Raw genomic sequence first — 22207 nt, forward strand, 5'->3', positions numbered from 1 at the left:
TGGGGCGACCAGGAGGGAACTCACAGAGGCCCTGGAGCATAGGACTCGTTCCAGAAAGGGCTGTGACTTTAGGAGTGCTGGAGCGTTGGGCTCCCCGGGCTGGAGAGGGTTGCTAGTGGGAAGGGAGAGTGACACAGCTTCCAGAGAAGCTCCCCCACCCCACCCCACCCCGTGGCACGCTGTAGGGGTTTGCACTTGATTCCATCCCAGGCTTTGAGTGGAGGAGTAACTTCCTCAGAGCTGTGCTTTCTGACTAAACTCACAGGAGGGGAGAGAGAGGCAGGCTGAGGGTGGCTGAAAGACGGCAGCTCATTCGGTTACTCACTGTTACCTGTGATAATAATAGTTAACATTGATTGAATGCGCTAAGAGCTTTGCATACATTAGCTTCCTTCACTGTCATAACGTTCCTGAAGTCTAGGAGCTTTTATTATTTTGATTTTACAGATCAGGAAACTGAAGCTTAGGGAAGTTAATGTGCTAGAATAAGAGGCAGATTGGAGAACCAACCAAGTAGATTCTATTTCTAAATCCACCCTCTGAAGGGTGGTGCTATGTTGCCCTGGATTGCTAACTCCAGTTGGCGATGATTTTGTTGAGGAGTACCCAGGGGAGAGGTGAAAATAATTTTTAGACTCTCTTTTATGGCTGGTATCAAAAAGGATGACAAGAAGACAAAAGCTGAGCTTCACTATGCTTATCACCAGCCCCGTATTGTGGGTGACATTTAACCCCTAAGGGGCTCCTTCTGCCAACTTTCTGGCCCAATTCTTCACCTTCAGGTTGTATGTGCTGAAATCATAAATACAGTTTTAATAAGAAAAGTAAGAATCAGGAAGGTAAGACTATTATAAAATAATTCATATAATACTTTTTGAAGCCCGTGGGGTGGTTGTTTTATGTTAATCACCTGCCATTATAAATTAACAATGGCATTAATTGATACTACTGCTCTGGATAAATATAAAAGATTAAAGGCTGATTTTTTACAATTTATGTGCAGAAGTCCACAGTGGTGGTTTTACATTTTATCTCCTGAAGTGGCTCAGGCCCAGCATTCACCCAAATATGATGATCCTTCAACTCACTTACATCCTAGTGGCAACATCCAGAAGGGAACACATCACTCCTTTAGGACAAAGCATCCCATGACACTAAGACCCCAGCCAGTATTTCTATTCCAACACAATTCCAGAACATTGAAAACCATTATTACAGATGATGTGTTAGACATCTTCTCTTATTTTAAACAGATGTTTTACAACACGGAAGGGTGCATCCTGTAAAAGCAGTGTATTCTGTACAATTTGGTCACTGTGAAGCCTGCAATAGCACAAAGGATTAATTTGGATAAATACTTTGGACCCTGTGGATCTTTGAGCTTGGATGACATGCATGGTGCCCATTCTCCCATTTAATTTCTCAGTTATTATCCTCCTGGCTGGACATGCTAGGGAGGTGGCCCCCAACTCAAATGTAGGGAGGCCAGAGCTATGTGCAAGGATCCCTCCACGTTGACACCCCCCCCCGCCCCCCGCACAGTGGGTTTCTGTGCACTTCTCTTCTGTGGTCTCTTTTCATCTCCATGGCAGCCCTAACTCTTTATTAAGACTTGAGAACAGGGACAGGGTCTTGTATCTTTCTCCCAGTGGGACTTTTGACTGGCTTTTTGGTGAGCTTACACAAATATTTGTTAGATGAATAAGTCTTTAAATTAATGAACAATTGACTGAAATTGGAAAATGGTATCATCCAAGGACATCAGTCCTGAAGCCCCATCATTTCAGAATGAAGACAGAACTCTTATTTGCTTTTTAATTACATAAGGGACAACTTCCTGAAAAGTTTAAAAATGTTGGGCAGTACTGTCTAATGAAATATGTACCCTATCCTGGTAGGTTCCTCTACTGCCTGGGACATCTTGGTAGGTTATGTTCCAGAAAAATGTCAAGAGCCCTGTTTTGTGCCAAGAATAGCTGCATAGGGGGTGGCTGTCGTGGGGTGTCAGTACAGTGTAGTTAGCTTTCAGAAGTTTCTTCTCTATTCGGGCTTGGAGCCGGAACAGGATAAGCATCCAGCCTTATGATTAGTGAACACTGCTTTGCAATGGAGAGATGATAATTTTATCAGCAAGACTCTAGGCATGGAACAATATTATACACTCCAAGTGGGAGGCTCACAGGACAAGGTGTGCCATCGTCCCCAGAATTCAGTTCCTCAGGGAGGGATGATGGCAGGGATCATCCCCTCCCTGGAGTTTCCATGGAGTCCATGAGAGGAGATTTCTGCCACTAAATGTTCTTCCCCAAGTCAGAGTTTTCCATCCTGGGTAATAAGTGCCTTCTTCATAAATACATGACAGCCTACATTTTGATGGAAGAAAAACCTCCCATATCCTCAACGTTAAAAAAAAGGAAATTAGCTTGCACATGCTTTGGGCAAGTTCCCATAAACCTGCTCCCCATCAAACACTTTGGGAGTAGATATTTTTTCACTGAATCTGGGTGCGCTGAGCGTGGAGTCCTTGGCCCAGCCGGGTCGGCTGAATGCACAAACCAGAGCTGTCGACAGAGGACCTCAGAGCTGCTCTCCCACTATCCTCCAGGGCCCGAGCATCTTCATTCTTCCCCAGGCTGCTGCCTCTCTCACATGCCCTTGTGCTCAGGGATCTTTAGATACTTCGTTGTTTGCACTGAAATCATGCTCTACCAGGGCTCTGCTGAGTGCAGAGAACACCCATGGGCCCAGCACAGCTTTGCTCCACGGGACAGGAAGACTTCCTATCTCAGGAGCATCCTTCCAAACTCTCCAAATGAAAGTCTGGACTTTCAATGGCCCACAAACACATGAAAAAAATGCTCGATGTCATAATGGAAAGGCAAATCAAAACCACAACAACATAGCACTTCACACCCACCAGAGCGGCTACAATCAAATGAAAATAGAAAGAAACCAATATTGGTGAGGATGTGAAGACACTGAAGCCCTCATACACGATGGCGGGAACGTGAGATGGTGCAGCTGCTGTGGAGCACAGTTTGGCAGTTCCTCACAAAGCTTAATGGAGAGTTACCACAGGACCTAGCAATTCCACTCCTACACGTTCACCCCCAAGAATTGAAAACAGGTGTTCAAACAGAACTGTGCCCATGAATGTCACAGCTGCACTGTTCATGGTAGCCAAAAGGTGGGAACCTCTCAAATGTCCATCCGTGATGAGTGGGCGAGCAAAATGTGATGCTTGCACCCAGTGAAATATCCTCAGCCATAAGGAATGAAGTGCTGATTAATGCTACATCCAAGATGAACCTTAAACCATGATGCTAAGAGGAAGAAGCCATCTACGAGAGGCCATATACTGTATGATTCTGTCCAGATGGAACGTCCAGAATAAGCAAATCTATAGAGATAGGAAATGGATTGGTGGGTTGGTCCTCAGAGCCTGGGGGTGCTAGGGAAGCGGGGACCAGATATCAGATTTAAAGGGTACATGATGATGGAAACGTTCTCTGGAACTAGATGATGGTCATGGTTGCACCGTGTTGTGAATGTACTAAATACCACTTAATTGTGCATTTTTAAAATGGTTCCAAATTAAATTTTATGTTACGTCTGTTTTACCACAACAGGAAGCAAATGGCAGTGGTCACAGGTGCTCCTCTGATAGGAGAGTCCAGGAAGCCTCTCCTATGAGGGCCGAAGCCTCTCTGCAACCTGAGGCAGGAAGGTGTGAGCCCTGCACTCACCAGGAAAGGCAGGGAGAGGCACAGCCTGCAGACGGCTCTGAGCACTGTGGCTGGTGATTCGACCCCCTTCCTTGTCTCACCCCCCAGGCCAACAGCACCATGCTCCTCCAGTGCCCAACACCTCTGGCTCTCAGCATCCAGCACTTCCCTGCAGCCCCCCATTGCCACCGCGCCGACCCTCCTCCCTTGCCCCTTGCCCACAGAACTGCCCCTTCTGGCCATTTGTAGGCTGGACAACTGTTTGGGGCCCAGCACACAGACCCCTTCTCCTGGGGCACATGTTCTGATACCTGCCAGAGCATGAGCACTGAGACTTGGAGCAGAGAGTCTACTGCGTATAAGCCACGTGAGGCTGGGTACTCGTCCCTTCTCTGGGCTTCAGTTTCCTGCCCTGTATGTAACATAAGGGCTATTGAGAGAATAATAAAACGACACAACTGCAAAGTGCTGAACTTAGTACCTGGTGAGGGGTGAGCTCTCAGGAATGGCAGCCCTGTCATCACCTCAATGTCTCCTATAATCTGAAGTTCGAAATTTAGCACTTCGTTTCGGACTGATTGTGTTGGGTCATTATTTACTGTACGGAGGAGTCAAAATACATGACAGACATCGTGACAGTACTTATCTTCCCCCAACCCTGGTGACTATTCCAATACAGAGCATGTGGATCGAATAAATGTTTGGTGACCGATGATTGATTGATTGAGTGATTGATTTGTCTCTATCATCTAATAGGAATAGAACTTTCTTCAAACTAAGACATAAAGGGAAACGTGATGTGGGGAGAGGGGAAGATAGAAAAGGAGGGAGAGAGAGAGAGACACACACACACACAGAGGGACAGTGAGGGAGGGAGAAAATCTGCAAGTGAACAAACACCTTTTACGAATAACCTTTTACAAATAGATGAAAGACAAATCCTCAATGTTCTATCCCTAGAGAAAGGTATGAGTTGAAATGTATTTAAAAATGAGATCGAAGGGGCGCCTGGGTGGCTCAGTGGTTGAGCATCTGCCTCTGCTCAGGTCGTGATCCCAGGGTCTGGGATCGAGTCCCACATCAGGCTCCCTGCATGGAGCCTGCTTCTCCCTCTGTGTCTCTGCCTCTCTCTCTTTGTGTCTCTCATGAATAGGTAAATAAATTCATTTTTTAAAAATGAGATAATACAGCTACATTTCCCAACAATTTAGAAGTGGGAGACAGACACAGGTAAGGGTGGCACCCAACTGCTTGAGGAGAAAGCAGCGGGGGAAGGATAATCTGTTTGTTGTATCGGGTAAGATGTGATGCCCAGATCAGACTGGGCTCCCCCACCCCTTGCCCCTGTCACGTGACCTACCTCCAGCCACTGCCCCACGTGAAGGAGACCAACCCAACCACTGTTTCCTATTTTTACCACCTCCACAAACCCAAAGGTGGTTTGCTGCTCCGCCAAGGAGACGCATCTGTTCCCCCAAAGCCCCAGCCCGTTCTCTGCCAACAGAGAATTGCCAGTGCAGTTTTCTTTCCGTGCAATTCTGGGGTCAGACTTTATTCCCCTTTCAGAGAAGCAGACACAAGCCCCGTTCAAGAGTAAAAAGCTACCAAGCAGCTGGCTTCCTCTAATGCGTGCAGATGCAATTTTCTTAATCATTTCTTTTCCCCTAACAAACCAATGCAAAAGAAAAAGAAGCTGTTTACCTGCAGATCCCTGATTTCTTCTCGAGACGCTAACACTGGGTATTGAGAAGCAACTCAAAAGCACCTTCTGAGACTTCCTTAAATCCCCAATCTGCTTCTGGGAGCAGCTCTAAGTTTGAGCTGTGAATAGAGGCTGTGTGTTATTTTAACCACAAGGTTTCTAGTCAGTAGGGAGGAGAGATGGAAATGAGGTACGTTGGCAAGCAGAAGCACCATCCACCTCGGGTGAAATGAGCTCGCTGATCTGATGTGAGAGCTTGGGGACAACTGGAAGAACCCTCAAACCCACTTTTCCTAAACTAGAGGTTAAATAGCTGTGGAAATTCCAAATGAGTAAGATAAGACACTTCTGGTCTTTTCTTTAAAAAAGCCATGTTGGTATGCCCTGTCTGATACTGTCTGAGGGGAAGCCCTGCACAGAGCTGGCCGGAGCGGGGGGCGGGCAGGGGGCCAAGGCCTCGGCTAGAGGCAGAGACACCTGGAGACAGCTTTGCTCCACACAAAAAAGGAGTCTTCCAGTGGTTAAAAAGTATAGAATGTCAAAGGAGACTGGCCAAGTCACATCTTTTGTATAAAAACATAACCAGTGTCTGGACACCTGGGTGGCTCAGCAGTTGAGCATTTGCCTTTGTCTCAGGGTGTGATCCTGGGGTCCTGGGTTCGAGTCCTACATTAGGCTCCCCACAGGAAGCCTGCTTCGCCTTCGGCCTATGTCTCTGCCTCTCTGAGTGTGTGTCTCTCATGAATAAATAAAATCTTAAAACAAAAACAAAAACACAACCAGTGTGATGGCAATCCATATGAAGTTATAGGGTGAGGGGATAGCTAGTCTGGAATATGTGATCATGAGAGATTAACATGTGTGAGAGTGTGTGTGTGTGTGTGTGTGTGTGAGTGTGAAAGAGCATGAATATGTGTCTGTGTTCTCACTTCCCAAACAACTTAAAAAGCAAAGATCCAGCCTCAGCTCAGACCAGTTGGAGATCTTCCTCCTCAAGCGTCTTGGCAAATGCAAATGCCTCCTTGGCCTTGGAAGAGGAGAATGATTTATCGCATGCAGATCAAGAGCAAAAACTAGAGCCGCCGGAATGGCCAACAGACCTTTACAGCCAGCCCTTCACAGATGCCAGAGGGGTTTAACTCCACTTTTGGAAAAAACTCAGCAGTGCTCCCATTAAACAGGGTCATAACTCAGTTTTATATAGAGTCTTTCATCTCAAAGGAGCTCGAGGTGGGTTTACACCAAAATATAAATTATCCTGTGCACAGTCACCTCGGGAGCAAACCACGGCTCCTGCCTAGCAGCAGCTGGCCCCGACGCAAGCAGTCAGTTTGGAGCCGCAGCGAGACAGCAGGCGGGCGGCCAGGAGGCTCTCCGCGGGAGGAATGAGTGGGACCTGCCTTTAACTTGCCTTTAACCTCTCTGACCCGCACCCCCTGCCCCCCGTGAGCCCCGCCAGCGCCCATCCCCAGCACCTGCATACGCAGCCTCAAAGGACCTGAAAACCACAAGCCAGGAGTGAATGAGGGCTGCGCTTTCAGATCTGATCCCACGTTGCTGGGGTTGGCAAAGCAGGACTCTTGGGCCACATGCACACTTTTTGTAAATAAAGTTTTATTGGTACACAGCCACACTCACTCAGTGGTGGACTGTCTGCGACTGTTTGGGTACTATAACAGCCCAGGGGAGTGGATGTGGCGGAGATTGTAGGGAGGGTGTTTGGTTTTGGGGTGGATGTAAGGAAAAAGGAGGGGCGCCCAGGTGGCAGTCAGTTGAGCGTCTGCCTTTCAGCTCAGGCTATGATCCCAGGATCCTGGGATCAAGCCCCATGTTTGGCTCCCTGCTCAGGGGGAGTCTGCTTCTCCTTCCCCTTGCTCTTGTGCTCTTGTGCTTGCTCACTCTTTCTCTCAAATAAATAAATAAATAAAATGAAGAGAAAGAAAGAAAGAAAGAAAGAAAGAAAGAAAGAAAGAAAGAAAGAAAGAAAGAAGAAAGAAAGAAAGAAAGAAAGAAAGAAAGAAAGAAAGAAAGAAAGAAAGAAAGAAAGAAAGAAAGAAAAAGTCTCTTGCAATAACCTCTAAAGATCAACCTGGGGAAGATATACCTACTCATATCACCCAGCCCATATTCAAGCCCAGAGTCTCCATTCGAATTATTTGTTTATCAGAGAAACTCTTTTACTCAGGCATTGCCTAGGCACACTGCTCCAGCTTCATCCCCAAGGAACTGCAACGGCTGTGTCCAACTGTTCTCTTCAATAGAAGCCCTGGAAGCACCGTCAGGCCCTCTCCATGGCATCCCCAAACACACCTTGTCTTTGAGACCGTCTCTGAGTCTCTCCAAACAGTTAGTTGCTCCCTCCTGAAGGCTCTCCTCACATTTTGTTCATTTTTCTCTTGTATTTCTTGTAGTTACAGGCTAGTGATCTCTATGTTTGCCTTTCGTACCACACTATGTATTTTCTGCAAGTAAGAATGATATCTTATTTAACTTTTCCCAGACCCTAAGACTATAAAAGACACATCAGTAGACTCCACTCCATTAGTGGTTACTACAAAAATAACTGAGTCGGTCTTACTCCACTGGAACCTAATGGCAAAGGAAATGAATGAAAGATTGTCTGACACTCCTTGAAAATGAGGTGTTCTTAAAATAGCCCTCCCAGGGATGACCCAGGCTCTGTCTTTCTAACACTTGTCCCCGAGTGGGACCAACTTTTACACACTCTTTGTTAGTAGTTTCTTGAATTTTGAATTTGTAGATGAGCTTCCTTGCAGAAATGTCAATGGTAGTTACAAAAAAGAATCTTTGTAACAACTAGAGCTGTTCCAAGACCTGGAAGGATCTGGCCCTGGGTGAAACAGAGGCAGCATATTCTTCTCTAAGCTTCCTTTCTCATGCTAAGGTTTGGTACAGCCTAGTTTCCCTGGTGTGACCCCATCAGAAGACAGAGCTGCCACATGGCTGAAGGATGCAGATTTGCCTCCAGCAGATCTAGGGCGCAAAAGGAACCAGTGTTCTCACGTGACAGGAGCAATGGCACTGTACCATCTCAGTAGCTGTGTCACCACTCTTGTAATTTGTATCCTCTTTAATGGTCACAAGGGTGGGGAGACCTAATAACATTCTGGAGCAAACAAAATTTGGCCATGTGGTCACAGTGGACGGTCATCACATGTGTGGTCACTCAACGTCTTGTGAGTAGTCATCCTTGGCTGAACTTGGGACTTCCTACACTGAGTCCTCATCTCAGTCTGCGCAGGTTGCCATGACAAATACCATGGACTGGGTAGCTTCAGCCACAGAAATGTATTTTTTCATGCTTCTGGAGGCTAAAATTCTGAGATCAGAGTGCCAGCACAGTCAGGTTCAGCAAGAACTCAACTCCTGGTTCGCAGACTGACCGGTCACCCTCTCCCATGGCCTTTCCTCGTTGTGTGTACGGGGACATCCCTCTCTTTCTCTCTTTTTCTCTTCTTATAAGGCCACCAATCCTATCAGATTGGGACCTCACTTCAAGGCTTCATTGAACCTTCAGAACCTTTTTTAAAATTTTTTTTTAAAGATTTTATTTATTTATGAGAGGCACACACACACAGAGAGAGAGAGAGAGAGAGAGAGGCAGAGACACAGGCAGAGGGAGAAGCAGGCTCCATGCAGGGAGTCCAATGTGGGACTTGATCCCCGGTCTCCAGGATCAGGCCCTGGGCTGAAGGCGGTGCTAAACCGCTGAGCCACCCGGGCTGCCCTTAAGAACCTTTTAAAAGGTTCTTAAAAGCCCAACCTTCAAAAACAGTCAGATCGTGGTTAGAGCTTCAACATATGAATTTTTTGCAGGAGGGGAAAGGAACACAATTCACTCCATGGTAGTGATCCTTCCTCAAACTAGAAGCCAGACTTTCTCTTCCAGCCTCCTTTGAAGCTGGGGTGCAGGTATGTGTCACAGGCTGGGCATTTAGCTGCCTTCAACTTAGTAAAGACCAGGAGGAGGCAAGAAAGGGGGTGAATCCACTCTGCGGGAGGTCAGTGCCAGTTGGCAGGGAGTCATCAGCTCTCAGAGACAGCTCCAAGGAAGACCAGTCATGGTGTCTGGTACAGATTATCTGTTGTGTGAGTCCAGGGGCCTGGCCCTGCCTCCACAACAACAGCAACTCTTCCCTGCAGCAAAACTCGTACTGTGTTCCCTCTTGGTCCTACAGCTTCCACACCTGACACTGGTCTCCTAGAGATTCTGTGACCTATTAATAGTCTTCAATAAATCAGTTTTTAGCTCACTATAGCTAGAGGTGCCATTTGCAACTAACAATGCACTTGTGCATGGCTGATGCGGGTACTTAAAACCAAACCATTTAGTTTTCTTTTGCTTTCTTGGCCAGAACTTCCAGAGGATTTTCTTTATTTGCCTCAGTGCCATTTTGAATGGATATTTGGCAATGTGATTTTGTACTTATTCTTGATTTGTTTGCCCTGGGGCTCATTCCTCATACTTTCTCTACTGCACTTGGGATCATAATGGGGAGGGGGGATGCTCACCCTTCCAAGTTGTGTGTCCTAGACTCTCCAGAGACCTAGTTTCCAGCTGGGTTCAACCAAGGAGAGGTGTTGGAGGGAGATTGGAAGGCTGGAGTGAGGAGAAGCCAGGGTACCCCCCACCCCCCACCCCCAGTGCTGTGGATAGCATCTCCAACAGGGCTGCATCTCCTCCTCAGTGACCTTGGCACTGTGGGACCAGGCCCAGTGGGCCCAACTTCTACCAAATGACTCTGGCTCTGTCCTTCAGCCTAGGGATAGAAGTGACTTCCCACCTTCGCTAATCTTTCAATTGCCTCACCAGTCTCATTTGGCTTTGGGGCTTTTCCATTATCTGTGTCACTACCTCGTTGTATTAAATGTCTTCTGTTTTAGATACATAGAGTGGTTCTCATTTTCCTGGTTGGTCCCCAATTGGTACAGCTATCTATGCCATCTCTGTTTTAGGTAAAAAAAAAAAGAAGAAGAAAAAAAAAAATCTGCCCGGGGGCGCAAGTGGGACCCTGCTGTGCAGCATGTCATTCTGTTGGGTGAACTTCCTCATGTTGCTTTGGACAGCATCATGTCTCCAAAGTTGACAACTGCAAGGGCAGTGCTATCAGGCTATCTACATAATTCTTCTGGTCTTTTCAGGGCATTTAAAGAGATCTGTTGAGAGAAAAAGTCATTATTAGAAACAGCAGCTAATTCCTTGCCTCACTGACCAGAAGATCCCATGAGGATAAAGCAAGATAAAGCAGAATGGGTGAGCAAAGCCTGATACATACACTGAGTGTGTATGGAGTTTAGAAAACTGCCTGGCTTTTAGAAAACCAAATAACTATAAACAGTTTCTACTTTAATTCATAGGGTGGAAAGGTCTGCATACATGAGGTATTCATGATGGTGCTACTTATTAAATAAACCTAAATGTCCAACAGTAATAAAATTAGAATTTTCATCATGAGATGCTTTGTCCCATGGGCTAATTTACAACCAGTAGCAAAAATAGTTATGAAAATGACATAGCAACTTGGGAACTGTTCACAGCAGTGTACAATAAGTAGAATTCACAGAGAAGCACCGGATGGCTCAGTAGATTAAGCATCTGCCTTCAGCTCAGATCATGATCCCAGGGTCCTGGCATCGAGGTCCTGCTGAGCAGGGAACCTGCTTCTCCCTCTCCTCCCCACTTGTGCTCTCTCAGTCTCTCTTTCTCAAATAAATAAATAAATAATAAAAAATAAAATCCTATGTGTTCTTGTTTCTAGATAGGGCCTGAGAGTCACTACAAGTCCTTACTACCTGGTGTCTCAGTATTTCCTCTTTTATTCTCTTTCTACCTTTGTGTCCTCTTCAATATGCCCCAAGTCCTGGTAGCTGGCTGCCACTCGAGTCTGCCTATCTTCTTCCTGTCATTGCTTAGGGTGGTACAACCAAACATACATAGGAAAGGAACAAAAGAAAAAGAGAGAGAGAGAGAGAAGGAAAAGGGAAGAGATCAGGGATCATGACCTGGGATGGTGACCTGAGTTGAGGCAGATGCTTAACTAATTGAGCCACCCAGGTGCCCCAAACATGTAAGATTTTAAATTGGGGTTCAGTCACATGTTGCAGCTTTCACATTTAATGCATTATGCGCACTTCCACATCTGGTCCTCTGGAATTAGCATAGAAGGGGGCAGACCTTCCTTGCCACTGCTAACAGCAGAAACTGGAGCTAAGAGATGTGAAGTGACCTCCTCCATTGTACACAGCTGGAAACATCTTCTCTGACTCGGAGTCCAGAACACTGCCTTCCACACATGGTTCCTTCCAAAAAACAAAGGCGGTGGTTGAGCAATCCAGTGTCCTCGACAATCAGAGATTCTTCTTCTCCTGTTCAGCCTCAAGTCTCCTTGAGCTGCTTGGACATAGCTTGTGTGTCTGCTCCTCTTTCCAGATCAAAGTTGTCTCTGCAGTGGGATCTTCTTCTCTCCCACTGGGGAAGCTTCTTGCCTAATGAAGTCTGCTTGCTCTCTGCAAGTAGATTCCCAGGCTGGAGAAGACCTGCTCACAGAGAGCATCCAGCTGCTCTTAGGAAGGGCTGCACAAAAGAAGAGCTTCTGCCGAGAGGGGCGAATTATAGGACCTATTCACAGGGCAGTTGTAGGATTAAATTTTTTTAAATGTGTGTATTGGATTTAGCACAGTGCCAGGCACATAAAAAAGTTGGCTAGCTAGCTGGTAGAAAGAGTCTCACTGGTAGTAAAAATGAGAATGGCAGCAATTAACTAGGGATTACGGTTTAAAATAACCCCGTGAAAATGTTTTCTTCAGAAATTAGGAGCAAGGAGAAAGATTTTCTCCTTTATTCTCCCAGAAAGTTATTTGTTTCCTCATTCTAAGTCACTCATATCCTTTCTTTTTAGCCCAAGCTGCAAGAAGACCCCATTAGCTCAGGTCCTTTTCAGTTTTTTCTGCTCCATCTCTCAGCCTCTTTATATCTTGCTTCCTATCTTAGGTCTTAGAAATCGTTTGATATTAAATCTGTTTTGGAAAAAGGTGGAATAGAAATTAATTGATTACAAAGCAAATCAGATAGTGACTGTACATAGCTCAGCAAAGGCATCTATACTCAGGCATGTCCTTTGTCTCCCTGTTAGATGGTGAATCAGTGTTTCCACAGTGAGTGTTTATATACTGAAAATAATTTACTTCCTAAATTACTAATAATTTGCTTACTAATAACTTACCAAATAAGTAATATTTAGTAAGTGCTATTAATTTAATTATTACTCAATAAATGATTACTACCAATAAAAAGATTAACCTTAATGGAACTATTTTTTCCCTACATTTCTCATGTTGCTCCCTGATGAGACAGGTTCATGCTTCATTGATAAAGAAGCTCTGCGTGTGCACTTCTTCTTTTCCTAAATATGCTCTGCCTATATTCCAAGGCGCAATTCCTATCTTAGCACCATCCATACAGTAATTCATTTATTTATTCATTTGGCAGGTATTTACTGAGTACCTGCTGTATTCCAGTTTCCATGTTATAGTAGGTTCCCCATGAAGCTTGCAAATGCTTCATGGTCAAGTGCTCCTTCATATCCTAAGGGAGATTACTGACTGAGCCATCCATCTAGTACTTGATGTCTCCTCTGTGGCTTTGTAAACTGCTTTTTAATGAATGGTTTCCTTTATTTACCACCAGAGTGTGGTCCTCCCTAGAGCAAGGACCTTATCTTATGAATCTTTGAAGTCTAAGCACCTACCCAGTACATTGTCCTATGCATATTAGGTTCTCAATAAATGGTTTTATTAATATTGGTATTATGTCATTATGGTAATCTAAAGTAAAATAAATGGATACCACATGAGAAGTGAAATTTGATGCCTCCAGTTTCAGAAAATTTTTCATGCCTACATATTACAGCATATCCTAGGCCCAAGATTAGAGGCTTATAGAAGCTTCCAAACCACAGATTAGAAACACTACAGGCAAACATATGAGCAAAACTGGCTGTGTGTGTCTAAGGTTAGATTCTACAGCCTAGACTATACTTGAACAAATGAATGGCCCACCTCCACATTTAAATAGGCACTGTCTAGAAAAGCCTCCTGGATGTGGTAATGACAGTGGTCGTGATTGTACCTTCTAAGAGTGGACAAGCACATCATGAACAAAACCATTACTAAACACTAAGTTGAACAGAATCTATCCTGTATGTTGGCCAAGGAGAAGCCATATTTTATAGTAGGAGGGATGGAATATGATAGTTGCCAAGCAAAGCCTGTTCATCTGGATGCTAAATCAAGTGGCTAGTAAGACCAGTGATACTTAGTTTGGAGGTGGATGTGATGCAAAATAAGAAAAGAAAAAGCCAGTATCTTGATGTATACAGTGTCAGAGCAGCCAAGTGTTTTCATGGACTCCAGTGGTGAAGACTCACAGTGCACATCTTGGGAAGAAAACTTTTTTGGTTTTGTTAGACCAAGTCAAAGGCTCAGTAGCTCTATCACCTAAGTACCAAAACCTTGACTTGACACAGATTCCTCTCATCATGGTAGTTCTCAAACTTGACCTATCATCAGAACTTCATCACCACCTGAACATTAAAAAAAAATTAAAACATGTAAAATATGTAAGAAGCTGATTGTTGGGCCTCTCCTCTGGAGATTTTGATTCAGTAGATATTTTTAAGAATTGCTCAGGTGGTTCTGGAAATTGACTGGTTTACAGTCCACTGATTTAGAGCTCTGCCCTCTGTACTACACACCCCTGAGGGCTGAAAATTGGGAAAGAGGTATTGCCCCTGGCCCACCTTCAATGATGAGTGATTGGGAAGACAAAACTTGCACATCTGAAGAGGAGAGAATACTGACAGTGAGAAAGGGGGCCTCAGGGTGGATTTAAATGCTACTCAAGATGTCTCTGGAGTACAGAGGGGGCAGGGCATCCCTGGTAAAAAACAAAAATAAAACAGAATTAGCAAAGCTATGGAAAGAGATGAAGCCAGGAGCAGGGAGTAGGGCCAGCTGACCGGCGTGGAAGGGACACAGACTGGAACAGATGGAAATAAATCTGGTTTCCGTATATTTAACAAGTGGCTATGTAATCTCTGAAGAACACTATTCTGAGACAGTGACCCTGTGGAAAGTGTGACTTGAACCAATGATTCCCAACCAAGCTGGAGTTAGAAGACATTATAATTGTTGGTTTGATTTCACAATGTCCCACTTTTTCCCTCCATATCTCTCCAAAGAGCTCATCAGAATGGAATCCAGACCCTAAGTAGATCAAGGTTTCCCTTTGTGAGGTTTTGAAAATACTTCCCGAGAATGTCCAACTCTAGGATGAAATAGCACTCGGGTAAAAAAAAAAAAAAAAACTATGAACCATATTTCCATGTGGGTACATACTGTCTGAGAGAAGTCACATCTATAGACCCCCTTCCCAGCCATGTCCATGTGGAAATATGGGAGAGAGGAAGTCTCTCAGGGAATGTCACATTAGTCCTCATGGCTTACCTGGGGCCTGATAAAACCTCCTACTTCTGGTGGTGGCTTGGAAAATGCATCTAACAAAGTTTTCTGAAGCTCTACTGTGAGCCAGGCATCATAATGAGTGCTGGGATAGACAGCCAAACGTTCTACCTTGAGGAGCTCACCTTTTGGCCACTAGATTTAAGTCCATATTTGGTTGTGAGTCTAGCACCTTGACAGGTTCAGAAAGATCCTAAGAGCTGAGGATGGTGATTGATGAGTAGCAGAAAGGGCTGAGACCCTGCAGACGATCATGAAGGGCCCCCTCAGCTCAAGTCAAACTCATATGTTTGACTATGGCCATGAGAGCAAGGCTGATACCAAAACAACAGGAAGAGAATGGGCAAGAGTGATGAAGAAATCCATCCCTGACTTGTGGCGTCGGCAAGAAGTGTCCTCAATGACAGTCTTTTCAGATGTGGCTTTGGTTTTTAAGAGGGAGGTACGGCAAACAGGAAGGCAAGAACAGTTCAAGTAGGTAATAGAAAGGAACCCCAGGGAAAAGTTAAATGATTGTGATTTCTTTTCAGGGGAGGAAAAGGCAGAAAAGGGATTTAATCAAGCATTTAAATATAGGAGAGTTATTTTAAGGAGAGAACACTTCTCCATCTTAAAGTGATTTAAATGCAAAGAAATGGCTTTAATTTCAAGAAGAGAGGTTAATTGACTTCTATGGCAGACTTTTGGACTCGAAGGGTTATTAGAGATCAAATAACTGAGGAATTGGTGGAGAGACCTTTGAGATGAGGAGAGCCAGACCCTTAGCTGGGGTGACAGTCAGTACTCTCTGGCAGGGGAAAGATGAGGTGGGATGGGGAGCACGGCCTTAAAAGTGCAGTGGTTCAGGCTCTGGCATCCTCGGAATTGAAGGTGATTTTCACAGTAATCGCAGCAGTGGTAGCTATTATAGGTAGTTTTTGTCTAGTACTTTCCACGAGCCAGTTTCAACTCTAGCGGTAGAAACATTAATTCCCGTAATCCTCAAAACAACGTCATGAGGTCAGTTACTATCCGCATACGACAGGTAAGGAAGCGGACACGCAGAAGTTAAGTTGTGAGTTCAAGGTCACACATCGGGAGGGGACAGAACCAGGTCAGGGCCCCACGGTCAGTTTCTGAATGATGGGCGCTAACCCACCGTGGGAACCTGTATCTCCCCCGTGACTCCAAACAAGTGGTCCCCTTCCCATCTCTGACTCAGTTCTTCCAAAAGCCCTGAATAAGAAGCGCTTTATTTCACTGTAGTCTATTCTCTATAAATTGTCAAGCTTGTGGTTGAGGGAAGAAATCTTTTTGAGACTGAGCCTCACCCCGAGACCTTTCTCTTCTATCCGAACAGTAAACAGGCAATAGTGGTGTGACCCAGGACGTGTAGCTCACCTCCTGATCCTGCTCGGGACCCATTGCTGGCTGTGAACCAGGGTTCAAATCCTGTATTAATTTATCTCCACGCGCCTTCTTCCAAAAATGATCTCAGGCCGTTCAGGGCTAAAAATCAATCCTTAGCTTCAAGTAAACCAATTTCTGAAGGACTTTCAGATATATTTACCTGTTGCTAACCAGGTCTTATGGAAAACTCAGCTCACATCCAGTTTCGGGTACAATCAGACAAGTTAAGGAGAAGAACAAAGTTCTCTTATCATGGTCATTTTTGAGGAGTGAGAGGTGGTCTTAATCCATCTAAGGCAGGCTGTTTTCAGGTTGGGGAATGGGGTGCGAATGAAGGAAGGATGGTTAAAAAGAACTTTGTTCTCAGATTATTAAGGCCAGTTTTTCTCAACAAAGGACAAATGGAAAAACTGATGGGAATGTCACGGCTTTCCAGACAGTTTGAGAAAAAGAGATTGTGAAAAGTGAAGGCCAGATTTTCATCATGGCACCTCTTAACTCGGGGTCCAGCATGCTTATAATTGTTCATAATTTGAGGGAGGGGATTTCTAACATGACCTCTAATCAGAAGAAAACTATTTATTATTTAGGAACATTTGGTGTTTAGGGTTTTCATTTCCATACCCCTTGCCCTGCTCAAGTTTGCTCCACGTGAAATTCATCTTTCAGCTCCTACTTCAGGAAAATGAGTCAAAATGACCAGGGTCTGACTCCTGACTCTCACAACTTCCCTCTGCTCATGTTGAAGACCATGCCTAAAGGGTAGGTGAGGTCATCTGTGATTCCGAATGAAGCTGCCAGTGAGTCCAGCAGAGAGAGGCAGGGACCCTGGCTCGGCTGGCCCACTGACCCACCACCCCTCACCCCAGTAAGGCCAGACCCTCACACCCTATTGTAACACATCAAAGTGGGCCAGCAAGGAGCCTCCTCGGGCTCTGTGTCCAATGTCTCCATCCAGAGATGGTGCAGAATCCATGGAGAGTTTGGACACCACAGCACATCGCAAGGAGGGTGGCAGCTGGGCAGGTCTGCTGGCAGTGTGAGAGTCAAGGTTGATCACCTTTGTGACCAGTCACCTGACCTTACCATCAAACAGGCCCTGGATTGGATTCCCATTGATGGAACAAAACAGAGTGGGTAGCAGGGATGGGGTGAGGCAAGAGAAAGCCTTTAGGAGGCGCAGACAATGTGGTAAAGTGATATGACCCTGTGTCTTACCATTTTGGAGAGGCACCAGCCTTTCAAGAATCACAGAAATTATGCATTCTTTCTTCAGAAAAAATATACCACACATACCCACAGCATCCTTTTTTAAAGATTTTATTTATTTATTCATGAGAGACACAAAGAGAGAGGCAGAGACACAGGCAACAGGAGAAGCAGGCTCCCTGGGGGGAGCTTGATGTGGGACTTGATCCCAGGACCCCGGGATCATGACCTGAGGTGAAGGCAGATGCTCAACCACTGAGCCACCCAGGTGCCCCTCCCACAGCAGCTTGCGCAGTTTCAGAGGGCTTTTCAGGGACACCCCGAAGCCCAGCTGTGGACATGAACAAGAGCCCCAGTAGAGAACCCCTCCCCGAATGGTCAGACACACTGTCCCTGGGAAGGCAGGTAGAGGTTTGGGCTGGCTCTGTCGGCCCTCCTTCCTCAAACGCTCACTGTAGTCCCAGGGGGATAGAATACTCTGGTTCTGGTGACAGACCTGGCTTGCCTTGCAGCTCAGTTAACAAGCTGTCTGCTTTTAGCCATGGTCCGGTGACCTAGCTGAGCCTTAGTTCCCTCCTCTGAAAAATGGGGATAATGGTAGTGCTTACAGTGTGGGATTGCTTGAAGGTTAAATGGGAAAGAAGGTGCTTTAGCAGGCCCAGCGCTCAGTATGTACCAGCCAGAATCGGGTTCCATCAACATCCCACCCCCTACACAGGGACCATGAAATGATCAGGGCTTGACTGTATGGAACACTGTCATTGGCAGCCACTGGATGTGACAGTGCCACCAGACTCACACTCAGGGTGGCCTCCTCACTGTCCCAGGCTCTGCACACTGTTTTGAGAGGGGCAGGAGTGGCTGAGGATGGGCATGCAGCCTCTGCTGCGTCTGAGATGGGGGCGTGTAAGGAAATCCAGGGTCCTGGACAATTTTACATCACTGTGCTTGTTTGCACAAGCAACACAAAACCCCACAACATGACCTGTAAAGTACACACTGATGCAGTAGAAACACTTGAGAAGCTCGCTGCAGCCCCGCTTCGCATTTTGCCAGGACAGCCGATGACAAGGGAAAAGGCATAAGGAGATTCTTCTCGGCTTTTTGGTAACTGCATCCCACCTGTCACCCTGCCAGGCTCCAGAGGGATCATCGTGAAGCCTCAAGCACCGAGGAAGTCCCAGTTCAAGTGATTCAGGCCTTTCCCAGGGGCTCAACTCACTGTGTCCCATTTTTGAAATGTTTCCTCAACAGCATCCATCAGAAGGAGCCCCATTTCTCCCACCCTCTCTTCATATTTATTTAAGATAATCACAGGCCTGGGGGTTAAGAGAACAGGGAGGCAGAGGGGCGGACCACGGAGGAAGAGGGGCAGGGACATGGAGGAGACCAGAAAGACCTCGTGCATGGACAGAGGGCAAGGCATCCCTCCGCTCCGCAGTTTCGGAGTGGGTAGGACTCGGTACCTGGGGTTCTCTAGGTGCAGATTCAGCACGGATCTCCCTAGCCTACGAGCACTTACGAAACAATTTCAGGCTGGAACCAAATTAATCTCTCTTCTAGTGAGCAAGATCACTCCTCCCTGTTGTCAGCAGGAGTGGGGGGAGGTTGAGCCCCACTGGTGCCAAAGTCAGGGCTTGGGGAAGGTGCTCCCAGTGGGCGGCATGCAGGTCACTCACAGGCAGAGGCGGAAGGCACAGGGCTTAGGGTTAATGAAGGAGGAGGACAATAATCCATCAAAAACATGCCTCTCGTCCTGGAGTCTTCATTCTAAATCTGCTCTCTTCCCCCCTTGAAAGTAATCGTGAGACAAAATCCCCCACAGAAGGGAGAACAGAGGCACCTCAGGCAGCTAGCTTACCCCCAGACCCTGTCCTGGCATTGGCAGTTCACTGCAGTGTTGTCATTCTGGATCCCACCCCAGAGGAAATTTGACTCGAAATTTTCCAGCTGTTGGCCTGTAGGGCCCTCCCACATTGCAAACTACAAGGTGTAGAGACAGCCTTTACGCAACCTCTGCTGACCCTGGGCAGACTGAGGAGGTTTGATCTGGAGACTCTGAGGCAGCAGGCAAGAAATGGGGGCGAGCCCATCTGCGGACCCCACCTCAAGCTACACGGCAGATCTCACCCGATATCTGGGAGCAGGGAAAGCTGGGAAGGCCACAGATGGGAATGCCACTTGAACCAGGCAGCTGTAAAGAGGTTGAAGTGGAGAAAGCTCACCAGAAGTCCCTGGATGCTTGAGAAAAAGGAGTAAACATTCAGGCCAGGAAAAAGGTGGGGCTTCTCATTGTAGAGCTCAGGAAAGGCTGGTTCCCTTTGAAGCAAGGAATGCAGCTGGCATCTTCCCATCTTGGGGCAGAGTCTTCTCTCCAAGAGGCTAGTCGTAGATCCAAAAGGCACAGGTGCCAGGGGCTGAAGCACTTAGGCAAGGCTGGCTGGATGCTTCTGTGGGGTGACTGCCGAATATAGGCATGAGTTAGGAAACTCTGGAAATGGGCCTTCTTTACAAAGCCACGGTCGTCATGTGCATACACACATGCTTACACACACACACACACACACACACACAGACACACACCACTCACATGCATACCACACACTGCAGATACATACATATATGCCATACATAGATACACACATACCACACACACCACAGACACACACACCACACACCAAACACACCACACACCACGTGCTCATGCACTGCACATACATACCACATCACACACATGCAGTCCGAGGCTTACTCTGGAGAAACAAAGTCCTCCACATGGAAAGTCCCCAAGGATTGTCACTGCAGGGCCTAGCCCAATGAGTGGAACCATGTACTCCTAAAGGAGAGCATATTTCATGTAGTTCCTAGTCTCCTGTCAGCCTCAGGGACCTGCTCTGACAAACCCACTTCTTGTAGCCTTGGGCAGGTCACACAAAGGGGCTGCCTAAAGGAGGCCCCTGAGATATGGAAGGTTAAGTGGAGGTAGGGAGCTGGGAGGTAGCAAGAAGTGACCATGTCTCTTGACACATGGTCTGATAAGGGAACAGGTATTTTAAAGTAGAAGTACCCTAGGAGATGGCAAGTGTGTATTGATGTCTATTGATCACATAAATGGTTAATATTTATTCTCAAAAGTAGCTTTTATTATTGTTGAACCCCTTATTATCTTTCAGGCATTTTGCTGGGCACTTTACATAGATTACCACTAATCCTCATCGCTTGATGAGTGGGTGCTACCATCTTTATTGTGTCAATGGAGAAATGAGGGCAGAGGGTGCCTAAGATGTGGCATTTATAGTAAAAGCAGAGCTTGAACATGTCTGTCCACCTCCAGAGCCCAAGGTCTTTACTTCAGAACTATAGTGCTGTTGGGAGATTTTGACTGCAACCTATGACACAACGTACCAGTGAAGTCTAGGGAGTGAGATCAAGCAGATGAATGTGGTGTCAAATTTGTTTCTAATTAAATCTGATACAAATTTTTTAAATACATTGTTATATGCTGAGTCCCAAAACAAAAAATATTTCCAACCGCCAGCGACAGCCACCACTTTCTCGAGGGTTTTACCATCAGGCTGCCCATATAGATATCTAAATGTAGAAACGCAACTGTTGAAGGGGATTAACCCTACAGCCCCTCACTGCTGTTTAGGCAGGAACTAGAAAGAGCTCACCCTCCTTTTGTGAAGACCGCTTGTCTGAAAAATACCTGTTGGAGGGTCAACTACATTAAAACCTAAAACCAGTTGTGTCAGAAAGCTGCCACGAAGCCATCTTGCCCTTAACTGATACTTTGTGCTATTAATGTGGTCATCCAACAATATTGGTGTCGACTGCACGCAATTCTAGGGTATGTTTCCAAAGCAGTTGTAGTCTTTTGCTCCTATCACTTAGGTGGCTCGACGTCTTCCACCCTCATGTTGAGACCAGTGATCCAATGGGGACAACCCTATGACCTACCATAGTCAGATGTTAGATGTAGTCTTGGGTTAATGCCACACATGTGTGTTCTAGACACTGCCTCCTACAAGTCCTCTGTTCACGCTAAGCTTTAGGCAGTAACAGGGTCAGGTTGGTCAAAGATAATATGGCAAGGCAAAAATTTGACTTTCTTTAAAAAAAAAAAAAAATGGAATCAATGAAGTAAGAATCACCAAGAAAGTTCAGCTGGGCTCTTGTAATTCTGACTCCTGCCTCCCTGGAGATCCTTCTTTTTAGAGCTACTTTAGGCCAGCCTACAAGGACCTGCTCTTTCATAAGGCTTTGACCCAAATGTGGACACAAACTCTTTTCATTTATTTCCTACAATGCATTTGCAATAGCACTGGAATTGTAAACTAAAAGGTTTTTGGATAACAAAAGAGAAATAAAGAGACTAATATACGACCAGACCATGTGGCATCTGTCATCTCATCCATCCTAGGGTGCCTGCTTCTTTTTCTTGCTCCTTGCCTGTCTCCAAAGGGCTGAGGTCATATTTGTTGCCTGAATGCATTATCCATCATGTTTAGGCACCTTAAAACTCAAACTCTTGGGAAGAAGATCTAGAGACACAGGAGTTCCCTCTCTCTTATGTCCCCTTGCTCTTATCTAAATGATCCATTAATTTACTCCTTTACTCATTAGATCTTTATTGAGCATG

The 22207-nt window shown here is 45.9% G+C and overlaps 1 long non-coding RNA gene across 1 annotated transcript in view; it reads left to right on the plus strand.

Annotated features, from left to right (window-relative positions):
* LOC111091384 overlaps positions 1 to 4546 on the plus strand; it is a 35841-nt gene extending 31295 nt beyond the window's left edge. The window contains exon 5 of the long non-coding RNA XR_005355221.1: positions 3630 to 4546. This is a non-coding gene — a long non-coding RNA (uncharacterized LOC111091384). The remainder of the gene's footprint in view (positions 1 to 3629) is intronic.
* Positions 4547 to 22207: the final 17661 nt, after the last annotated feature.

This window comes from Canis lupus, chromosome 2, assembly GCF_011100685.1.
Source record: "Canis lupus familiaris isolate Mischka breed German Shepherd chromosome 2, alternate assembly UU_Cfam_GSD_1.0, whole genome shotgun sequence".
Lineage (NCBI taxonomy): Eukaryota > Metazoa > Chordata > Mammalia > Carnivora > Canidae > Canis > Canis lupus.